The sequence below is a fragment of the Phasianus colchicus genome, chromosome 8 (assembly GCF_987193195.1).
Source record: "Phasianus colchicus chromosome 8, bPhaCol1.hap1.1, whole genome shotgun sequence".
In the NCBI taxonomy this organism is placed as follows: Eukaryota; Metazoa; Chordata; class Aves; order Galliformes; family Phasianidae; genus Phasianus; species Phasianus colchicus.
This window is the reverse complement of record NC_143443.1, coordinates 17,684,414-17,697,500: the sequence shown is the minus strand read 5'-3', so window position 1 is coordinate 17,697,500 and position 13,087 is coordinate 17,684,414. Positions and strand designations below refer to the sequence as shown.

Genomic DNA, 13,087 nt, shown 5'->3' with positions numbered 1-13,087 from the left:
CACAGGGGAGGGGCCACAGCTCCTTTTTTAAGAGGCTGCTACTGGTGTCCTTTGGAAAAACTGGTTTTACACTGTAGCAAAAGCCACAATTGCATGCCCGGCTAACTGGGCTGAAATACCTGCCCGGGGCTTCTTTCAAAGAGGCGCTGCTGGAGGGTTCTGTGCTCTCTATCCGACCTGGGGCCAAACCCCCAGCACTGTAAATCGGCAGACACCCACTGCATTGTCGTGTCTGAGTGCTTCAGTGCTGCAGCATGGGCAATGGACCAGGAGCAGAATGAGCTGAGCAGCACCCTATGTTCACAGGAGTCTCAAGGTCCCCAGCCTTCCAGGGAGATACAGCACTGAAATGACCCCTTGTATGATGGAAGGCAGGGAGAAATAGAAATGGGGAACCACAGTCAAATGGCCCTAAATCCAGTGATGCTTCCCAAAACTGCTGCTTCACACACACTGATGGGGGCTGCCCAAGGCTCCATCCAACCTGGCCTTGAACACCTCCAGAGATGGGGCACCCACAGCTCTCTGCGCACTCTGTGCCAGTGATTCACCACTCTGAGTAAAGAATTTCTTCTAACATCTAACCTAAACCTCCCCTGTTTTAGTTAAAAGCCACTCCCCCTCCCCCCTTGTGCTATCAACAGATAGGCTTCTACAGGATGCAATACAAAGAACCTCTCTGGAAACACACAGAAAACTCTGAAAGTGGAGTTTGTTCAGCCTTGCCACAATCATGTGGGATAGGATAGGAGAGTTCAAAATACTGTTGGTAATCTTCAGCAAAAGACTTAAACCACCACTAATGTTTATGTACAGCTCATGAGACACCACAACAGAAACACAGATCCCAAATCCCCTCTCATTGTAATCAGAATGGAGCCATTTCATCATGACTGATTTCATTGTGTCATTACCAATTTACACCATGCAAAGTGAGAGGTGACCCCCGGCCCCTGGGGGTTAGAAATGCTGCGGGAGAGTGAGGAGCATATCGGGGGGCTCTGCAAACACCACTCAGAGCTGTCTGCAGAAACGCTGCAGCAACCTCAGACATATTGCATCCTTGTAATGTTGCACAATAGCAGGACAAAGGCAGGGGTGTGAGAGGATCCGTGGAAATAAGAGCGCAGGAAATACCAGGCTGTCCAGCCAGTGCTCTTTGAGCCCATAACCTGCCTCCAACAGTGACTGTAATTCAGGGGAAAAAATAACAACTCTGCAAGAGGTAATTATCTAACAAGGTGCAAGTATCAAGATTTTCATGCTGCTTCCTCTCGGTCAGTGGTAGCCTTCAGTTGGCTCCTCCACAGAGCAAAGCCCATCCCAGACTCGAGCATACCTTTACAATTCAGCATTTCCTCCTGATCCATCCAAAGAACCCATCTCATTTTCTAACTCTCCGAGATCACGGCCTCATCAAATCATTGTGCTGAGGACTTTCATGGCTAACGGAACACTGGTCTGAAATAAAATAACAAAAAAGTGGTTATTCTACCAGTGGTGAGTTGTTGCTAACTCAATTTCAGTGGCTGCCAATCACTGTTTTCTAGAGAGGCCCACAAAAAGCCACTTGTTTTGATGCTGAGCAGTGGGTTAAGGGTTTCTAGGAAATGGCAGCAGAGTTAGAAACCTTACAGCAAGAACATTTTCATGTGCCTGGTGACTCAGGCTGATGGCATGCAGGAAAGCTCACAGAACTCTGGATGATGCTGTTTGTTTCATGGCTGTGAACACATTAAGCAATGGAATTTGCTTTCAGATCTAATGAGCTGGACTGATACAGGGGTGTCAGCAAAGTCCAGCAACAAGCCACTTATTCACCTGAGCCAGGGTAGGTGACATAACTGCTGCTTACACTGGCACCCAAGAACCCTACCTAACAGCTCACACTATTTCACACTGAGATTTATGGAAATGCCCAGTGGAAATAACCATAGTTATATTGTAGGGGACAGCTAAGGTTCCTGAGAGATAGACTCTGCATTGCAAATGAGAATTTCCACCTCTATGAGGAACTTTCTTAGCATGTAGGGGGTTGGGAAAAGATATTACAGGACCATCCATAAAAACTGTAAGCATACTTTAGTGATATCCTCTTTCCTATCCACGAAGCCAACAAAATTTTAATGTTCATGACATTTACTTGTCACTGCTAGCTGGCAAATTCCAAAGATAAAACAAAGAGTCCCAAGATAAAAGCACCAGCTTGTAACAAGCTACCTAAGGCCAAAGCACACAGACCTGGTTTAAAGACGATGAAGTGGACAGAGAATGAGAAAACCCTGTGGAAACACCAAGTCTGCCATCTTTTGTATCGGTGGATAAAAGCTTGGTGGCTCCAGCAGGCTGTGAGATTTGCAGTGGGCAAAGGGAAGGACTTGCAGAACTCCTAAAAGATGCCATTTATTATTCAACTGGAAACACGGTTAATGCCAGTGGGACTTGGTCTTCCTCATAAATGAGAACAATTTTTACTTAAAGCACTCAAATGACCACTAGGGCTGCTCCAGCCTCTGGGACTGCAGAGTACAGTTTTAAGCAGTTTTATTAACTTTATTTTAAATCGCTTCCAGTGCTGATCCCCCTAAAGATCAAAGCTGCTCCATCATTTATACCTGGCAGGCAGTAAAACCCGTTCCCTTGTTAAGTTTAACATTCATCACTTAACATCACTTAGCAGCCAACCAGGGGACAGTGTGCCTGCCAGGCCAACCAGCCCCATCTGCATCCCTGCAGTGAGGATCCAACGCTGCTGAAGTGGAGGCAAAGTTCCATTCAATGTCTGCTCCTCCAAAAGGCACAGATGGGGGATGGCCCTCGGAGAGTGCATCTTTGCCCCCCATTTCATCTGCACCCTGGTGGTAACTCTGTCTGAATTCCTTAAGTTACTAGGAAACCTCAGAGAGCCACAGAAAACATTCTGTGCCTAATGAGGCCTTCTTGGACCACAGTGTCATCAGACACTACCACGTCCCGCTAATGAGCTTCTCTCTGTGCAGCGCGGAGCCGCGCTGAACTGAACTCTCCCCATAGGATGACGCGCCATGAACTGGCAGATTAAACTTTCCACTGGACCAGGGACAGTTGCAAGGCACTGGGATGGCATCCAACTTCAGCTAAGTGGAGTAGGGACTGAGAACATGAATTTATAACCAGCAGCCATCAATGAGGCGTAGGGAGCCATGTGCACAGCATGCACTTGGGGAAGGAGACTGGGGACTAGAGCTGAGCTGACTGTGCCTAATGTAGGGCAGGCAGGACACAAAAAGGCTGTATCCATCCAGTAGAAAGCAATACAAAGGGAAGACCACCATATCTTAAAAGAAAAAAAGGCAGAACGTGGATACATCCAACGAGTATTTGAAAGCAACACTTCCTCTCCTTGCCTGTAGAGCCAAGGATGTTTGAAAGGAGATCCAGCAGCCCTAGGCAGGGACCATAGCTGCAAGAGGGGAAATGAGATGACAAGTCTGAAATGCAGAACACAATAGAGGAATCAACGAAAGACAAGGGAGAAGAGCCAAGGATGCTCATATTTTGTAGCAGCAGGAACTAGTCAGGATAGCAAGAGAAACAGTAGAAGACAGAGACAGATACCATCCAAAGGGAACTGCAGCTACCCAACAGAACAGTTCCAGTATCCCCTTGACTAGAACAAGTACAAAGCATCAGCTGCATGATGTATCAAAGCACCTCTTTGGGAAACACTTTTTTCTTGAAGTTTTCTTCTCTTTTTATTTCCTCCCCTCCTCCTCCTTCCTCCCTCCAGCTCCCCCCCCTCCCTTCAGGCAGAGATATGTTTCTCTCAGCTGCTTCTGTGCCTGTGACTTTACTGCATGTGGGAAGTCAGTCCGGAAGGTCACCTCTTTCATCAAGTATTCTATTTGCATCCAAAATTGTATGTACATGAAAAATGTGGTCGTGTGTTGCACCTAGCTGCAGACGCAGATGAAATTCTGTGGAAAGCCTGATGCACACTAACCTTTGCAGATGGTGCAGCTATTGCTGAAAAATGGATTGCTTAATAAAGCATATCATCCGACATATTTGCTGCTTGGCTAGCCAAATAGAAGTTGTTTTTTGCACAAATTTCCTTGTCAAATTTGTCAATGTTCATGTCATTTTTGCTTTAGGTCACAGAGCAAGGTGCAAATTCTTGGCATCTTTACTAGTTGCAAGCCAATTTCGGCTATTTCTAACAATGAAGTGAATTTCTCTGAGGATAAGACACTCACTTTATGGAGAAGGAAGGAAAACAGCAGGAAGTGGATCATTTTTTTTTCTGGGATTTTGTTCATGCTTTCTCTCTTTTCTTTTTTTCTCCGTCTTCCTGATGGATAACATTTACAAACCTTATTTAATTCACAGCAGAGAGAAAGAGGCCTCTAAGCCTGTTAAAAGATTTATTTTGTTTGACTATTTGGTGCGAGATGCATACAGAATTTTTGCGTTGGTGCACAGAAAATGTATCCCTTTGTGCCAGAAAATTTGCAGGAGAAGAAAAGAATGCCATTCCCTTGGCACTCTCAGGCGTGGAAGGCAGGGGTTCTCCCCTACCAAGTGACTGCTAGAAGTGCCTTCATTTTTATTAACCCCACAATCTTTTAGGCTCGAAGCCATACAATGCACCTGTTCTGTTTGGTTTTCTACCTGCTCTATGTCCTTCTGCTCTGCCTTCACACACATCACATCCCCTGTTCAGATGCACCTTTTCAAGCCTATTCCCTTCTTCCTGGCTTTCTAACCATTCTGCTACATGATCCCTTCCCAGACACACCGTAGCAAGCACTTCCACTCAGAGGCAAAAGCAAGGAATGCCATTGCCATGCCTGCTACAATAAAACCCTCAGCTGCAGGAGGGCTTTAAAACTGCAGCATGCTCTTACATGCACAGCCGTGAAGAAATGGTGCCAGTGTGTGGCTGGCTCCCAGGCACTGGGGTGCTGCCCATCAGGAGGGCCGCAGAGAATGCTGAGCAGCTGACAAGTGCATGGAAAGGGCTGGAGCCCCGTTCTGGTCCTTCCTCCACCCCACCGCACGGCCAAGTCAGGTCACAGAAGGAGAGCACTCTGGGCTCAGTGGCAGCCCGGAGCCTCCTCGTGCAGCAGGGCACTGCAGCACTGGCAGCGGGCACTTTGGGGTGCAGGCCTTCACAGCCAGCCACCGCAACACAGCTTGTCCAGCCCTCCACAGCAGGGCAGAAATTTAAGCGTCAGGCATGCTATTTATTTTGCATTTCCCTTTTTGTTGGGTACCTCAGTGGACAGAGTGCTTGCCATTTCCTAGGAACAGGTGCATTCCTCTCTGGCCTGTGTTATATTCTGGCAGCAATCACATTTCCCTCAATGGAGGTTTCATTTCTCCCTGAGTTCCCACCCCAAAGTCCTTTACCAAGAACAACCTTTTCCAAAGATGCACTGCTTGCCAAGTGCATCATCCATCTGATCTGCTCCTCTAACAGGAGGCTTTTCTGCAAGACGTGGGCACTTGACATGCTCCCCATTTGTCTTCCTTCAGAAAGTATCTCCTTCTGCAAGGAACATTTTGTTTACAGGGTTTATTTTGTTAGCAGGTGTATTCCCACCAGTAAGTTTTCCTCTGCACCATTTTTTTTAAAGGTCTTGTTTGGTAGCCAGATAGCCGAGACTGCCTGTGATAAAGCCAGCACAAGTGATTAATAGCAAAGTCTCTGCCATTTTATTATTAATAGCAGTGTGTTGACTCAATTAAATCCAGCCTGCTTTTTTTGGCAGGCCTTCGCAATTATACATATCATTATGGGCTGCAGCCCAAATGCATCCTGGGAGTAGACCAGAACTCCACATTAACTTTTTCTGGCTCCCTGTTTCCAGGTTGGCCACTGAAACATGTGGGCTATAACCAATCCAGGCTGCTTCAGGGATGGAAGGATAGAGAAAAAACGACAAATGGCAGAGGTGGGGATCACACCTAGATAGGACACGCTCCCCCACAGCCATAAACAACCTGAAAAACACATCCTAGATCCACTCCCCCACACTGAACCCCATAAACACAATGTAATCAGTCTGGACAGTACCTGTTACCAGCAGGGGTGATTTTCCAGCACACTGAGGGGAGTGTCCATTAAACCCTTCCAAAACAGACTTGCAAGCAGCTTGGCCTGGCTTGAAGAGGCACTGAGCTGACATTCAAGCATTTGTCTTGAGATGAGTTCCAGGAACATGTGTTTCATGGTGGAAAGACTCAATAAAGCTCAAGTACCCCAACTCAACATACCCCAATGAATCCTGCAAGCATATTTCACTGCTGGACCTCTCAAAACATCCCAGCCAGTCTGTTGGGAAACAAGGCAGTCATGGGGCTAAGGCCTAAGACTAGGACAGAGCCAAGTTCAGTCCTCAGCACTGATAAGTACTCCATGTATCTTTGCAGGTGAGTCTTCTGTCCATACAAAGTCCTGGGGCAAGTGCTGTAACCTCCCAACTCAAGTGATCCACGGGATATTTAGGTTACTTGTTATTAGGGAGCACCAGTCTTGGGTGCCATAAACAGCAAATTAAGAGACACATAGACAAGGGTAGGTTGCCTTACCTGGGCTTTGAAAGATTTTGGAGACCCTGAACTGAAGCATTTGTGTTTTTTTCACTGTCTTTTGTGACAACTCATCCACAACCTGCCCTGTTAATCATGGGAGAAAGCTCTTTTAAGTCATGAAATTCATTAGGCTTGTATATGCAGCACCTAGCATGGTGAGAGCCTGATCTGAGTTTAGGCATTGTCATCCCCCAGGTAACAAATTGGCCATGAAGTGCTGGAGAAACAATCAGGCCTTGGCCTCTTGCAAAAGCAGCATATGTTGCCCAGCAGCACTCGCCCATTGCTGTCCTTTGCAGACTGGGTGGGCTCCATCTCCCTGCAACCTGCTAACCAGAACTGGCAACTGCAGTTATTTCTCTAGCATGTGTATGGTCTACAATTCATCTCACCCTGCCTGCTGGATTTTTCTTCCCAAGCCCACTGCTCTTTACAACTGCAGCTCTGGATTCTTCTTTCCCATGGAGCCTGAAAACATTCCACTTTTCTCTCCAGGTACCCAGGGCACCACCTCTCTTCCTGCAGCAATAAAGGAGATCCTAGAAGCACAGCTGAAACCCTGCAAAAAACAGTAGATCTCATTTCTTACCACCTCAGCATGGGGTGCTTTGCAACTGAAGGCTCTTTTCAGCTTGCATTACTTCACCTTACAGAAACCCATCAAGTCAGGAGGGGCACTCTGTGCTTTCCATCCCAGCTTGGCCTATCTCCATCCATGTCATCCATCTGGTTTATGTTGCTGGCATCAGATAAACCACAGCTGTGGGGCTCTGGCTAAACCAGTGTGGAAGACTCTAAGTGCTTGGCCTATAATTTCCTCCCAGTGTCTGCAGTGCTGTTGTGGAAACAGTTTTTGCTGCTGGACGAGGCAGTGCTTTCCTCTGAGACTCCCCTTGAGCCCAGGATGAGCGATCGCCAGAGGGGAGATGATCAGACATTGGCAAGGGCTGTCCCTGTCACCTCGCGACCAGTTAGTGGGGACTGAGCTGTTATTGCTTCTCTATTATCAGCTACAGCAGGGGCTTCCCTGCCTTGTGGCTGAGGCTGCGTTGTACCAATGACTCACAGAACATAACTAAACCATGTAAAATGTCATCCCGTGTTTGCCATTAATAAGGTTTCAATTAATGATACAGATTACCAAGAATACCCTGAGCCTGAAACTCAGCGCTGCGCTGTCTAGCAGAGCCAATCAGGCAGCTCTCACAGTTGAGCCACCACAAAGCAATTCTGCTTTCCAGGACAGATCTGTCCTTGCTGCTATCAGGCAGGGGTGCAAAGGTTTTATTTTTGAACATCCCAGGACCTGACTCTGCTTACTTGCTGGTATGAGTTACGCACTGATGCACAGGGGGTTGGCCAGCTGAAGTCTGTAAGAACTGGGGCTGTGTTAAGGTGGGCCATAGTCAAAAATGAAATGAGTCCAAAATGGTGGTGATACAGCTGACACCAGATCCTCCACCACACGCATCCTCCTTTTAACACATGCTGTATACATGCAAACACTTCCCTAGTGGAAAACACACAGGGGGAACAATGGATAAATTTAGACTTGCATCATCAAACATGTCAACCATTCTGAAGACAGATCTAAAGAGCATGGGGGCATGGCCTGGGCCATCTGTATGCTCTTTGCACACCGAGGTAAAGACAAGCAATGCATTGCCACTTACCCTGCAGCTTCTGTTTCCTGCACACAGCTCTCCTTATCTGGGAGCTCTCTCATGCAGACAAAGCCACTCAGTATGACCAAGGGCATCCTCTCTCTTGCGCATACACAGAGCAAGGAGTCTTCCCAATTTTTGCATCGCCTCTGTAGCTTCCTTTCTGTGCCTGCAGTCACACCATCTCCTGCTTCCTGCACACACCTATGAGCACAACACATCTCGGTGAGGCATGCAGACAGACTTGCTCATGCACACACCACCCCCAGGAGGAGCTCCAGGTACGAGAGGCAATCCTCCCGGCTCAGGCAGCCTGCTGGAAGAAATAATTAATTTCTTGATGAGCATGAATATCAGGCAAATGCAGCCATCCAGATAGGGTGGAACATTTCTAGCCAACATCCCTGCGATCCGGATATTTGGATTCACCTATCCCCAGCCTCTACTCTCAGCACTGGTGACAGCAGCAAAGCTGAGCTTGCTGCACTGCCTGGGAAGCCCTCTCATACCTGCTAGCCTGGTCTGCAGCAAGCAGTGAGCTGCTGTGCACAGCCCTGGCCTCCTTACACCAAGGCGAGGCACCTTGTTTGCTGCCCTTCCTCAACCTGCTGCTCCTACATAACATTACTTGGCCCCCACACCCACAGTTGTCCGCATTCCTGGGGCAAAGGAAAGAACTACACAAGCAGTGTCAGACTGCTCAAAACTAACAGTCCTCCCCAGTGAAGAACTAAGACATGGCAAGTCCCTGCTGCAAGAACATGCTCTCTAGGCTACAACTTGAACAGAATGCATAAGCCCCAAATCTCCTCTCATCCATTTTGCTCATTTTGCTCTCTTCCATCTTACAGAGAGAGTTTGAAATGCTCACAGACAGCAACAGAACACTCTAAGCCCAGGGTACAGAGGATGAGTGGAGCTTAGAGAAGGGTAGGGAACGATGGGCAGAGCAGTGTTCATGGACAGTAGTGCAAATTGCATCCAAAACCACAGGATTCCCAGCCATAACCCAGAAGAGCTCACTCCCACAAACCTCTGTCCCCCATTAAAGGAGTCTGGCCACTGAACACGCACCACCTTCAGTACCAAAATGACAGCAGTGTAGCGTCAGGGGGTTAGACAGCACTGTCAGAAGTATTTGCATGTATCCTTTCCTTGAAAGTGGCGTGCTCCTCAGACTCGCCTGCAAGCATGACTCTCCAGGGAGAGCTGTGTGCTTGGAAGATCCCATTGCAGGAGCACAAGAAGCCTACAGGCATTTTCCCCGCAGTTTCAACAAGCTGCAAAACAGTTCTGTGGGTAAGTGGTTTTGAATGTGCCTATTTATACTATCAGAAATAATTACGATGAGTGCTGCTAGAAGAGGTAAGAGTAATATTTTTACATTTTAAAAAGGATGGGGTTTTCCTAAGCGTTCACTGAGCACTGAGTGTCTGAATGCAAAAAAGCATCATTGCATACTTCATGAAAGAGCAGGAACATACAACACAGGACAAATAACTTGCTTGCAACAGAGCTACAAGCCCAGAGGACTTTGCCAAAGATACACAAACACAGAAATGGAAGGAAAACATGGTGCTCTCAGCAGAGTCAAAGTGAGCAAAGTGCAGCTGGTGACACTTCAGCATCAAGAACTCTGGTCAAGAGCTAGACCGAGACAACACTAGTTGCCTTGTGGCAAATGGACCCCTTGCTGCGGTAGCAGAAGCACATGTGGCAAAAGACTCACAGGGATGGCCATTTGCAAATTGCCTGAGACGCACACACTTGCCTATGTTCCTCGTACGCTGCCACACATCACATTGGCAGCCTCTGCTCACATTCCTCCTCTTAAGCGCTTTCACCTCAGAGTTCACACCGGGGGGGGAAACAACCAGCACAACTCTTTCCAGAAGTCTTGAGGCCAGGAATTTAGTTATACTCTCAGAGGGGAGTTTGCTGACGGCTTTCTTGAGAGTTCAGGTCTGATTCAAACTTCAGTATCAAAGGTAGATTTGTACTGTGTCAGTTGAGTTTTGTCTGTCAGCCTTCCAGATCTGAGCCTTTCCAGCACTCTCGGATCTTTGGTTTTTTTCACCCACAATGATGATGCTCAGAAATACCACGTGATGTCTTTGGGAGTTGGCAACTTTAACGCTCCTTTGTGTGTATGAGAAATCTCTTAATCTTCTTCTCTTTTTCCCTAAGACAAGCCAGGAAAAGAGCTCAAAGGAAATACCTTACTGTAACATTGAGGCTTACAAGTAAAAGCAGAGTCATGGAATGAAAAGCCAAAGGTCCTTAGTCATGCTGAACTTGCTTTTTCAGCTCCTGGGGTTGTTGCCCATCCACAAGAGCTCAGTATACTGCTATTTATATTTGCTAATTGCTTTCACAAAGAAAGGATTGTTGTGTAAGTCACTGCCCCAGTCTAGAGTACATGGGGAAATTCCCATGGATATATACAATACAGAGGCAAACAAAGACATCCAAATTTCTGCCTAGTTAAAGATGCATCTATCTACTGATGACATATCAATGTGATGAGGAATTAGTCAAAACTGGATTAAATCAGGGTTCAATCTTCAGCTCCCCTTTCTTCACACTACCATGACATCCCAGACCCATATGGATGGGCTGCAGTGGCTCCAGCGAGCCCCTGTGTTTGGGAGACACATGTGGAGCTTTCAAGATGACCAAAAGATCTTAGGAACACGTTAGCAAGATGTGTGCTCCAAACTCCCTCCACTGCTTTGGAAGACTTCCAGCCCCAGGAGTAAAATAACAGGCATAGAATATACAATGCTGCTAGGCTAACAAAGTTTATCTTTTTTCTGACTCACATTTTTTCTTTGGTTTCAGTGCAGAGAATTGATGTTTCATTCCTGCATCTTTCAGGCAGGCACACACTTTTTACATATAAGTAAAACACAGCTACACACAGACCTGGGCACGGCAGTCTGCTTATACGTGTAAAGCACTGCTATTTACAAGCCGTTTCTATGGTTATAATATACATGGCTCTTATGAACTGCTTCATTAACCTGTCAATCAGATTGCTTTTTTCCTTCTCGTTCACCCCTCTTCTGCGTTACTCCGTTTTGGAAGTGAAGCATGCACGTGTCAAGTGCATTATTTCAGATCACGCGGACACACGGACACACACAGACACACGTCCACCCAGGAATGAACGCAGTTCCATTGCTGTCTCCCCAGGAGCTCAGCTCTGGGCAGCCCCCCAGACTCAGCCAGCAACGGTGATACGCAGGTGGCCATTCATCACCCAGCCTGGCTGGGGGCACCAGGGGCAGGAGCTGCCCCCCAGCCCGGCTGCTCACAGGAGGAGGGGGCTGCTGCAGGGCAGAGCTGTTTGGAAGTGCTGCTGATGGGCTAGGCCCCAATAAACCCCCCAAAAGTGCTGATGTGCCAAAAGCAGCTGACACTGATGGATCTGCTCTCATCTTGCCTTTCAGCCCCGATGCAAGAGAGAAGAGATAGAGAAAGAGAAACAAAGGCAGAGATTAACTCTTTTGTCACAGAGCTCTGCAGTTTTACAAGGCAAGATAAAGCTGCTGTCCAGGTTGGATGCAGATGGGACCAGCTCAGCACAGTTTGCCTGATTCTATGGAGTCCAATGAAGGGACAAAACAACCTGAACTGTGCAATGATTTACTGACAGGCCCAGAGCTGCCTAACAGAGCCTTATAGCTTTCCTCATGGCTGCAACCACAGCCAGGGAGACCTGCATGGATGGTTCTCATGCATGCAGGCGAGTGTGAACCTGCAGCCTGCATTTCGATGTCATGCAGCTACATAAGGAGTGCTCAGAAGATTTCTCTCTTCCCTTGCTCTCCTGAAAGGACATGGCCACCTCTTAGATCTCCCTTCCACTACATTCCCACACAGATGTAGCTGTGCTACATTGAGCCTAAGCACATCAGTAGGCACCTGTATTAACAGCACTTGCAAACAAATAATGACAATAGTATGAGTGATAATTATTAGTAAAGATGTTAAGCAGCATTCTATTTCCTATAGAAAAATTCATTTCAATCCTATTCAATTGGATTTTCATTGATTTGGAGAGAGGAGGACGGATACCTTTTCTAAGTCATCCTCAAAAAAAAAACCCACAAAGCTTTAAATCCATATTGTAATTTTGATACTTTTCCATCTTCAGCAGAAACTTCCAAGTTGTGTCCTTTGATAAAAAAGATGTACTTTCATTTTTTTTTTTCTCCTAAAAAAAGAGACCCTGTGTCACCAAGAAGCCACATTCCATTTGGAAGCACTGCCAAGCTCTAGCCTGGATTTTTCAAGTCCTGATTGTTCTGCATTTCTGTTGCGTAGTTCCCACTCAGAAGGAAGCACAGATCAGCACGGGTAAAGGGGCAGGGGCAGGCCATGCTGAGCAATGGGATGTCTGCAGGTTGCTGTCAGGACAGGGACCTTGTGCAGCCCCACAAACACACAAGAAGAACCTGCCAGCCCTGCAATCCATCCATCACTGAGCACATCAGTACAGACAAGTGCTGGGACATGGACACATTCTGAAACACAGCCGAGAATTCCTGCTCTCACACACACTCTGCTGAGCACACAGTCCTGCCTGAAACACAAACAAGAGCTCCAGGCAACAAACAGAAGATAGAGGTTCAGTGTGGCACTTCTTCTTCCCCCTGAGAAATAAGGTTCTTCTTCATTCTTAGCAGGCTTTATGCCACATCTTTTCAGTACTGCCTCTCTTGCCTCATGTTGTCTTTCAACAAAGATATTCAACATCCAAAACCCTTTTAGACCCTAACAGAAGCTTACAGAATACTGTTTGTGTCTACAGAATGATTTAAAATAAAGTCTGATATGGCAGG

At 47.0% G+C, this 13,087-nt stretch overlaps 1 long non-coding RNA gene across 2 annotated transcripts in view; it reads right to left on the bottom strand.

Annotated features, from left to right (window-relative positions):
* Positions 1-13,087, bottom strand: part of LOC116234478 (uncharacterized) — a 317,267-nt gene that overhangs the window by 20,662 nt on the left and 283,518 nt on the right. Inside the window, exons 5-6 of one of the 2 annotated variants that reach the window (XR_016468783.1) lie at positions 8,250-8,444; positions 1,340-1,461 (exon numbers count right to left, since the gene is read on the bottom strand). This is a non-coding gene — a long non-coding RNA (uncharacterized LOC116234478). The remainder of the gene's footprint in view (positions 1-1,339; positions 1,462-8,249; positions 8,445-13,087) is intronic. The other variant, XR_016468784.1, reaches the window with a different exon arrangement.